The sequence below is a fragment of the Pan troglodytes genome, chromosome 1 (assembly GCF_028858775.2).
Source record: "Pan troglodytes isolate AG18354 chromosome 1, NHGRI_mPanTro3-v2.0_pri, whole genome shotgun sequence".
Taxonomy (NCBI): Eukaryota; Metazoa; Chordata; class Mammalia; order Primates; family Hominidae; genus Pan; species Pan troglodytes.
Window position 1 is genome coordinate 2,592,322 of NC_072398.2, and position 9,525 is coordinate 2,601,846.

Consider the following 9,525-nt stretch of genomic DNA (forward strand, 5'->3'; position numbering starts at 1 on the left):
GGGTCGCTTGACGCCAGGAGGCAGAAGTTGCAGTGAGCAGTGATCGTGCCACTGCACTCCAGCCTGGGTAACAGAGTGAGACTGTCTCAAAAAAAAAAAAAAAAAAAAGTAACTGGAGTGTAAGAATGAAGTCAGCTGAGGAGTATTTTTAAATACAGCTCAGAGGGATCAACATGGTTGTAGGAAAAGGGATGGGGTCCTAAGACTGGTAAAGCACATTTTGCTCTTAGCTTAGATGAAAGAAATTGACTACACGTGTTCTTTTTAGATAATTAATGACCTACAGGTGCCATATTCTCTCAGAAAACACAAGCAGTGTTACTTGAGACAGAATAGAAGAGGAGCTGAGAAGGACGAGGAGTCGTGGTAACTGCTGTGGACAATCAGGGAATCAAGAAGGGATACTATGGAGGCCCTTTTAACAGTGGCTTCAGTATTCTCTACTATTGTATGATTTTCAACAGTAGGACTAGAGTAATGGGAACTGCGGATGATTAGATTAATAAAAGAAGTGTGTTAAGGGAATGCCCATTCTGTTGACATACAGGCCCATTCTGTTGACATACAGACCTCCAACAGGCAATTTTGGCTCAAAGACTCCCTGTGGCCTGGCTGAATTTTGCTACAGTCCAGTCCTACCCAACCGTCCTTCCTTCCCTCTCTCCTTCCATAGTCAGACCTGCAATCAGTCTGAAGATTTGTCCTGCCTTCTGTTCCTTCTCTAATAAACCTCTTTCACATGTAGTCCTTGACATCTACTTTTCTGTAGACTTGAACTAACACAGGAGTCAAAGAATTTGAAAGTCCCAGGAAGAAAGTGGTTGAAACAATGAAGCAAGTGCTAGAAAGCTTAGTTTTAAATCGTGAATGCTGGCATTAAGGACACAAAGCACGGAATGATTCCTGGTGATGACAAGGCCCAGCAACAAGTAATTGAGGATTAAGCACTTACAAAAATAATTTACCAAAGGGCCTATTCTTTTTGCTGATGGATGAGGATAATGGACAGTTCCTTTGGATCCCCAAACCTGATGAATTTAGTGTACTGTTCAAGTAGACCACTGACAAAGCCTGTTCTCTCTGAAGAAAATTTTTCAGACTGGGAACAGCGGTTTACACCTGTAATCCCAACAATTCAGGAAGCCAAGGTGGGAACATTGCTTGAGCCCAGGAGTTGGAGACCAGCCTGGGCAACATAGTGGTGAAGTGGCATCGTTCATCTGGGGTAAAACCCAAGGTTCCTTGTCCCATGCCAAGGAAATCAAGGACAGACACACAAGGAGTGAGGTTAAAAATGGAGGTTTAATAGGTGAAAGAAAGAGAAAAGCTCTCTCCTGAAGAGAGAGGAGGTCCCAAGCAGGTCTTCTGGTCTGCAGTGAAGTGCAGGAGGTTTTATAGATGTGCTTGAGGAGGTGGTGTCTCATTTACATAGGGAATGAAAGATTGGTTGGACAAGGTGTGCCATTTGCATAGCATTCAAAGAACTGGTTAGGACTAGGTGTGCTGTGTGCACACTGCACAAGGAAGCTGGCCGCCCCACCCTAATCCTTTATTATTCAGATGGAGTCTCTACCTGGCCGGTGCCATGTTGCCTGCTTTTTTACTGTACACATGGTGACAAAAGGGAAGATGGAGCCTCCATGTTGAACATGCCCGGCCCCCGGTAGCTTTCTTCTATCAGCACAGGTGCCGGCATCCCCCCGTGCAAGCTTCCAACTTGCCTACCTATGTTTGCAGCTCAATTTTTCAGGCTGCTCTTTGTTAGAAAAGAAATGATTTGGGGGCTGCGTTTTCTTAAAAGGGAAACCTTGCTGAGGACTTATTCACCCTCACTGTCTGCCAAATAATTTCTTTCTAGCTCCTGTATCATATTTCCCCTCTCAGGAGTGGTAACCCTAACTGCTGTTAGGGGGTATTGGGCAATGACTTTCTGGCTACTTGCTGCTGAAGAGAGGGGCATTGAGTGGGGCACAGCAGCTAGAGGTCCTCCTGGAGTCGATCTAAGGGTCCTTGGAAGAATGGCATGTCCATGCGAGGTTCCATCCGCAGCGCCATTTGGAGTTTAATAGCTTCTAGGTGAGAGGAAATAATTCAAGTTACCGTATTGCGTATACAAGGTCCAAATATTAGTACAAAACACACGAGCAAGAGCGGGCTTAAAAAAGGAACTAATCAATTCCATAAAGAAGACTGGAATCCACGTTTTCTCTTAACTTGTCAATGATTCTAATTTGGTCTTTAAGCACCTGTAGGTTCTCTTCTAGTTGACTAGAGATGCTGATCCAGAAGCAGCATGTTTCATTTAAAAGTGCACAGGTAGGCCGGGCACGGTGGCTCACGCCTGTAATCCCAGCACTTTGGGAGAGCGAGGCGGCCAGATCACGAGGTCAAGAGATCTAGACCATCCTGGCCAACATGGTGAAACCTCATCGCTACTAAAAATACAAAAATTAGCCAGGCGTGGTGGGGCATGCCTGTAGTCCCAGCTACTTGGGAGGCTGAGGCAGGAGACATGCTTGAACCCGGGAGGCGGAGGTTGCAGTGAGCCAAGATTGTGTGCCACTGCACTCCAGCCTGGCGACACAGCGAGACTCCATCTCAGAAAAAAAAAGTAAAAAAGAAAAAGAAAAAGTCCTAGCTGACTCAGTGATAGTAAAACCTTCATGTTTACCTGTTGTCAGTAACTATTATCCCTGCTGTAAGGATAATAATTAAGCAAAATACTTCAGTGATTGAGATTCTTCATCCAATATTCCATTCTGGGGGTGTGACAGTATACAGTCCTACTACAAATAGAGTGAGCACAACAATTCCTGCAAGGGAGGTATAGTAGATAATTTCCATCTAAAATTTTACTCACCAAGATATAGAATTTCCCTCTGGGGGTCTGTGAAGTTACAAATGTAATCCCCTGGATAATCAAAATCTCTCTGAAAGTACATTTCAAAAAGAAGTTTTAATATTTGATGGCAAATCTCGAGAGGAAAAGTAGAAATGACTGCAGGTATATGGTAAGGTAGGGGTGTGACTGAGTAGGAAGAGAAACCCTCACTCATTTACTTATCTGTTATGATTTTCAGCTTAACATCTTCTATTTATTCACATTTATATCCAGGACGTTCCTCTGGGCTGTCAGGGGTTGCCTCTTAGCTTTACATGCTTTGACTTGAGTGTGATGTATCCAGGAGTCAATACCTATAACTTGTACTGCTGAGGGGGTTAAAAGAAGAACAGTGTAGAGGCTGGGCGCGGTGGCTTACGCTTGTAATCGCAGCACTTTGGGAGGCTGAGGCACCTGGATCACCTGAGGTCAGTTTGAGACCAGCCTGATCAACATGGAGAAACCCTGTCTCTACTAAAAATACAAAATTAGCCAGGCATGGTGGTACATGCCTGGAATCCCAGCTACTCCAGAGACTGAGTCAGGAGAATCGCTTGAACCCGGGAGGCGGAGGTTGCGGTGAGCCAATATCACAGCACTGCACTCCAGCCTGGGCAACCAAAGAGAAACTCTGTCTCAAAATAAAAATAAAAATAAAAATAAAAATAAATATAAGAAGAACAGAATAGGGCCCTTCCCAGCTTGGGCGTGGGGGAGGAGAGAGAGAAGGGAGAGCTTTCACCAAGACGAAATCCTCTGGGTTAAATAGAGGTGCTCCTGTTTTTGAGGGCTGGGCTTTTGCCAGTTGTGTTCATTGCTGTTGAAAGTGAGCTAGAGGCCGGGCGTGGTGGCTCACGCCTATAATCCCAGCACTTTGGGAGGCTGAGGCGGGCGGATCACGAGGTCAGGAGATCGAGACCATCCTGGCTAACGCAGTGAAACCCCGTCTGTACTAAAAATACAAAAAAAAATTAGCCAGGCGTGGTGGCGGGTGCCTGTAGTCTCAGCTACTCAGGAGGCTGAGGCAGGAGAATGACGTGAAGCCGGGAGGCAGAGCTTGCAGTAAGCCGAGGTCGCGCCACTGCACTCCAGCCTGGGCGACAGAGTGAGACTCTGTCTCAAAAAAAAAAAAAAAAGAAAAGAAAAAAAAAAAAAGAAAATGAGCTAGAGAGCTTACATCCTTAACCAATTCACAGGTCTCCTGGCCTAATAAGAAATCACTGGTAAGGAAAGGCCATCCATACAGCATTTCAAAAGGGCTCAGGCCTAACTTTGAAGGGATATTTCCTACCCGCAGTAAAGCCATGGGAAGAAGAGTGACCCAAGGAAGGTGAGTTTCTTGAGACAGTTTTCTGATGTGTCTTGATAACATCGTTGGTCATCTCTACCTTTCCTGAGGACTGGGGTCTCCAAGCACAATGGAGATGATACCATATGCCTAGTGCCTTTGAGAACGCCTGTGTGATGGCTGCCTTAAATGAGGGGCCACTGTCACTTTTGAGGTACTTAGGCACACCAGAGTGAGGAGTTATTTCGTTAACTCACCCTTTTATTACTTCACAGGCCTTTTCTGTACGGCATGGAAATGCCTCTACCCAGTTAGTGAAAGTATCTACCCATACTAGGAGGTATTGGATGCCCTTCATCTTTGGTATATGGGTGAAGTCTATCTGCCAGTCTTCCCCTTGATAGCTTCCCATCCTTTGGGTTTGAGGAGGAAGGAGCTGCCTGTTGAGGGGATTATTTTTAAGAGAGACTTCAGAAGCATTAACAACCTATTTGACTGTTTTTAATAAGTTCTCTCCTGAAAACGATCTCTGGGCACACTGATCAGTTATATCCTTTCCCAAGTGAAAAGCTTTGTGAAGGATTTTAAGGGCTTTCCAATGGCTGAAGGCTGGCAAGGGGAGTTTTCCATCCTCTGACTTCAACGGTCCTGAGGGCTGGAAAGTGTACCTTCGAGAGGTGGCCCATTCTATCTCTGCAGGGGAGTACTGAGGCTTCATTTCTCTTACGGAGCCTTCCCAAATTCAAGCGGCTTCAAGTGTGTTGTGCCCTGAGGCTTCCTTGCCACTGACTTGGCTGTCTGATGAGCTAACATGTTTCCTTCAGCTACTTCATCTGTTCCCTTCTGATGTCCCTTACAATGCATCGCTGCTACCCCTTGTGGAAGGAAAACCGATGATAATAACCTGTTAATTTCCTGATGATATTTTATAGGAGATCCATTGGCAGTAAGAAAGTGTTTTTCCTTCCAAATGGCAGCATAAGCATAGAGAACTAAGAAAGCATTCTTGGAGGCAGTGTAAATATGAGCTACTGTTCCCTTCCTTAATTCAAGTGCTCTTATAAGAGCTATTAGTTCAGCTAGTTGAGTGCTTGTGCCTGGAGAGAGGGATGCACTTTAATAACACCATTCAGAGTGATGACTGCATATCCTGCCTTACAGACTCCTTGCTCTACAAAGGAACTTCCATCTACGAAAAGGGTCCAGCCTGGATTTTGTAGGGGAGTGTCCCTGAGATCCTCCCTGGCTGCATAGGTCTGTACCACAACTTGCTCACAGTCATGTTCAGGTTCCCCAGTTTCCTCGGGGAGGAAAATGGTTGGGTTTAGGTGAGGACAAGTTTTCAATTGGATTGTAGACCCTTCTAACAGCAGAGCTTGATATTTAAAGAGCCAGCTGTCTGTTAGCTAAAGGCTTCTCCTAGAAGACAGCAATTCTGCTACATTATGTGGGGGTATAAATAGTTAAGTCATTTGCCAGGGTTGATTTGGTGGCATCTGATACCAGTAGGGCCACAGCAGCAACTGCTCAGAGGCATACTGGCCATCCTCTAGCCACGAAATCAAGTTCCTTACTCAGGTAGTCCACTGGCTATTGAGCTGGTCCTTAGGCTTGCATTAAAACTCCCAGGGCCATTCCCCTCCTTTCTGATACATAAAGATTGAAGGCCCTCCCTATGGGAAGGCTGAGGGCAGGTGCCTTACGTAAGGCTTGATTTAGCTGGCTAAATGCCTTTTGAGCTTCAGGTTCCCAGGTTAGGAGATGAGCTTTAGCCACTTAAGTTTCTTTTATGAGGTGATATAAAGGGCAAGCTATCTCAGTGTACCCAGGTATCCATGGTCTGCAAAATCCTCTAATGCCCCAAAATCCTCTTAGTTGCCTGAGGGTTGGGGGAGGGGGAAGGAGGAAATGGGATTAATCCTTTCTTCCCCTAATGCTCTGGTCCCTTCAGACACACTAAACCCAGGTACTTCACTGAGGTTTGGCAAAGCTGGGCCTTGGAGTTTGAAACCTTATGCCCTCTCTTGGCTAAGAAATTCAGAAGAGCTTCAGTGCCTTCCTGAGAAGCTTCCTCAATTGGGGTACAGAGCAATATGTTATCTACATATTGCAAGATCCTAACCTGAGGATGGGAAAACTCAGAAAGGTCCTTTGACAATGCCTGTCCAAACAAGTGAGGACTGTCTCGAAATCCCTGAGGCACCACCATCCATGTTAACTGGGCAGTTTGACTGGAGGGATCTTTGAAGGTAAATAGGTATTGTGAGTCAGGATGTAATGGTATACAGAAAAAGGCATCCTTTAAATCTAGGACTGAGAACCATTTAGTTCCTTCAGGTATTTGAGTCAGCAAGATATAGGGATTAGGGACCACTGGATGAATTGGGACTATGGCCTCATTAATGAGGCAGAGGTCTAGAACCAGTCTCCATTCCCCATTGGGTTTTTGCACTCCTAATATTGGGGTATTGCAAGGGCTGTTAGAGGGCTTGAGGAAGCCCCTCATCTTCAGGTTATTAATAAGGGCTTCTAGCCCTTTGCTAGCCTCTGGCTTTAGGAGATATTGTCTCTGGTGAGGAAAAGAAGTGGGATCCTTAAGGTGGAACTGAACTGGCTTAGCAGTTACAGCTCAATCTATTCTTCCTTGAGTTGCCCACAATCCTGGATTCATATTACCTTCCACCAGGGGGAGAAAAGTGTTTGTCCTGGGGCTATGAGGATGTTGATCCCCATGCGAGCTGAAATGTCTCTACCTAGTAAAGAGGTGGGACTTTCAGCTATGATTAAGAAGGTGTGCATAAATAATAGATCCCCCCAACTGCAACTAAGAGGTTGAGAAAAATATCAGGTCAGAACCTTTCCTGAGACGTCCCTTACAGTTATGCTATGGGAAGAGGGGAAGCCTAGATCAGAGAGGAGAAGAGAGAAGCTGGCTCCAGTGTCCAGAAGGAGGTCCACCTTCCTTCCTTCCTTCAATTTCCAGAATCACTCAGGGCTCCTGTGCTGTAATGGTAGTTTAAGCTACTGGATCTGGGGGTTTGAACCCCAAGACCCACCAGTCCTGTTGGACCATCTATGAAACTGGTTCTGAACCTGGTGACCTCTGTCTCTGGGGGCAGTTCGTTCTCCAGTGGTCCCTGCCTCAGGCTGGACAGGATCAAAATGGTTTTTTCTTGCTGCCTGGGCCCTCCTTCTTAAAGTGCCCCAACTTGCCACATTAGTAGCAACTAGCATATGCACCTCGGGGATCCTGGACTTTGCAAGCCTGCAAAGCAGCTACTAGAGTCTCTGTCCTTCTCTTGTGCTTCCTTCCTTTCTCTTGGGCCTCCTCCTGATCCCTATTATAAAAAACTAAGCTGGCTACCCTCAACAGGTTCTCCAAGGTACTATCTGGTCCTATAGCCTGCTTCTGCAGTTTCCTTCTAATATCAGGAGCTGCTTGTGTAATAAACTTCTCCTTTAGGATGAGCTGTCCCTCGACTGAATCAGGGGTTAAGGAGGTGTGTTTTATTAGTGCCTCTCTCAGCCTTTCCATAAAGGCTGCAGGATTCTCATCTGGCTTTTGGCCTATCATGGACAATTTAGAGTAATTAAGGTGTTTGGCCCTAGTTCTTTGTAGGCCCTCCAATATGCACATTAAAAAGTTTTCCTTTTCCATTCATCTGTGGTATCACTGGGGTTCCAATCAGGTTCGTCAGGAGGTACTGCCTTTCTTCCTATTGGGAATGATGGTTCTCCGTTCTTCCTTTCTTCACTTTCCCTATTTTCTCTTTCCCTTTTTGGCCTACTATAGGAGACATATTGCTCATCTCCGAATTTCTCTGCTGCCTTCAGAGCTGCTTGTTTTTCAGCCCTAGTAAGTGTTTGGTTTAGGAGCAGCATAACGTTCCTCCATGAGACGCTAAACACCTGAGTTAAATTTTGGAAAGCTTCTATATATCTATAAGGGTCACCAGAAAGTTGACCTAAGTCTTCCCTTATTTTCCTAAGGTTCTGCAATTAGAAGGGAACTTGAACCTTAGTGGCATCACCTCCATTGGGCATTTCCTGTAGGGGGATGTGGGGAGTTTCAGAGGTGGTAGGGCTGAAGGAGCTAATGGCATGGTTGGAGGGGGCCCCAGAGAAGGGGGACAACAAGGGCCTGGACACTCAATAGCTGCCTCAGATTGTTCCCCTGGAAGTTGCTTCTCTAGTTTTGGGGAGTCATTCCCTTTTGGCCCGTCTGATATGACTGCTAAAAAAGTTGAGTCAATTGTGCAACACTTGCAAAGGTCTGGGTTGTCTTGCAGGGCAAAGAAAGCTTGTACATAGGGGATCTCGGACCATTTGCCCTCCTGTCTGCAGAAAAGATCTAATTGTTGGATAGTATTAAAATCAAGGCTCCCCTCCACAGGCCAGGCTGGTTCAAGATGATAAGAAGGCCATGCCCTTGCGCAAAAGAAAATGAGCTGCTTTTCCTTCAAAGTCTTGGAGTCAAAGGAGTCCCAGTGATTCAGAATGCATTCCAGAGAAGTACAGGCTGAAGTTGGTCTTTACCCATCTAGAAAGAGAAGCAAGAAAAAGGCATCCCTTTGGTCTCCCTCCTTTAATGGCTCAGGGTGGAGGGGAAGACAGTGGGGTCAACCCCCCAACTGTTTTTCCTTCCTTGGTTCCCTGAGCCCTGGCATCTGTTAAAGGTGCTGCCCAGTAATGCAGCTATGACCCTCAGCCATGGAATCGGAGGAACTAAGCAAAGGGATTAGTCACATTCATCCATGTGACTCTAGTCCTCTGCTGGTGATTTCCCTTTGACTTCTTAGACTTGTGTGACCTGTGTGGTTCCCCAATAGATAGATCTTGGGGAGGACTATGTAACAGTTGCATTTGGGCAAGGCCCCTTAATGGAGGGAGTGTGCTGGTTTGAGCTCTACAGTTTGTTATTATGGTCTATACTAAAGTATTTATTCTTAGGTAGTGGCTCCAGTTAACTTCCGGGCATAAAATCTACTTATTAATTTTTTTTTTTTTTGAGATGGAGTCTCACTCTGTTGCCCAGGCTGGAGTGCAGTGGTGCAATCTTGGCTCACTGCAACCTCTGCCTGTCAGGCTCAAGAAATTTTCCTGCCTCGCTGGCCATGGTGGCTCATGCCTGTAATCCCAGCACTTTGGGAGGCTGAGGGGGGTGCAGATCATGAGGTCAGGAGTTCGAGACCATTCTGGCCAACATGGTGAAACCCCATCTCTACTAAAAATACAAAAAAAAATAGCTGGACGTGGTGGCACGTGCCTGTAATCCCAGCTACTCGGGAGGCTGAGGCAGGAGAATTGCTTGAACCAGGGAGTTGGAGGTTGCAGTGAGCCGAGATCGCACCACTGC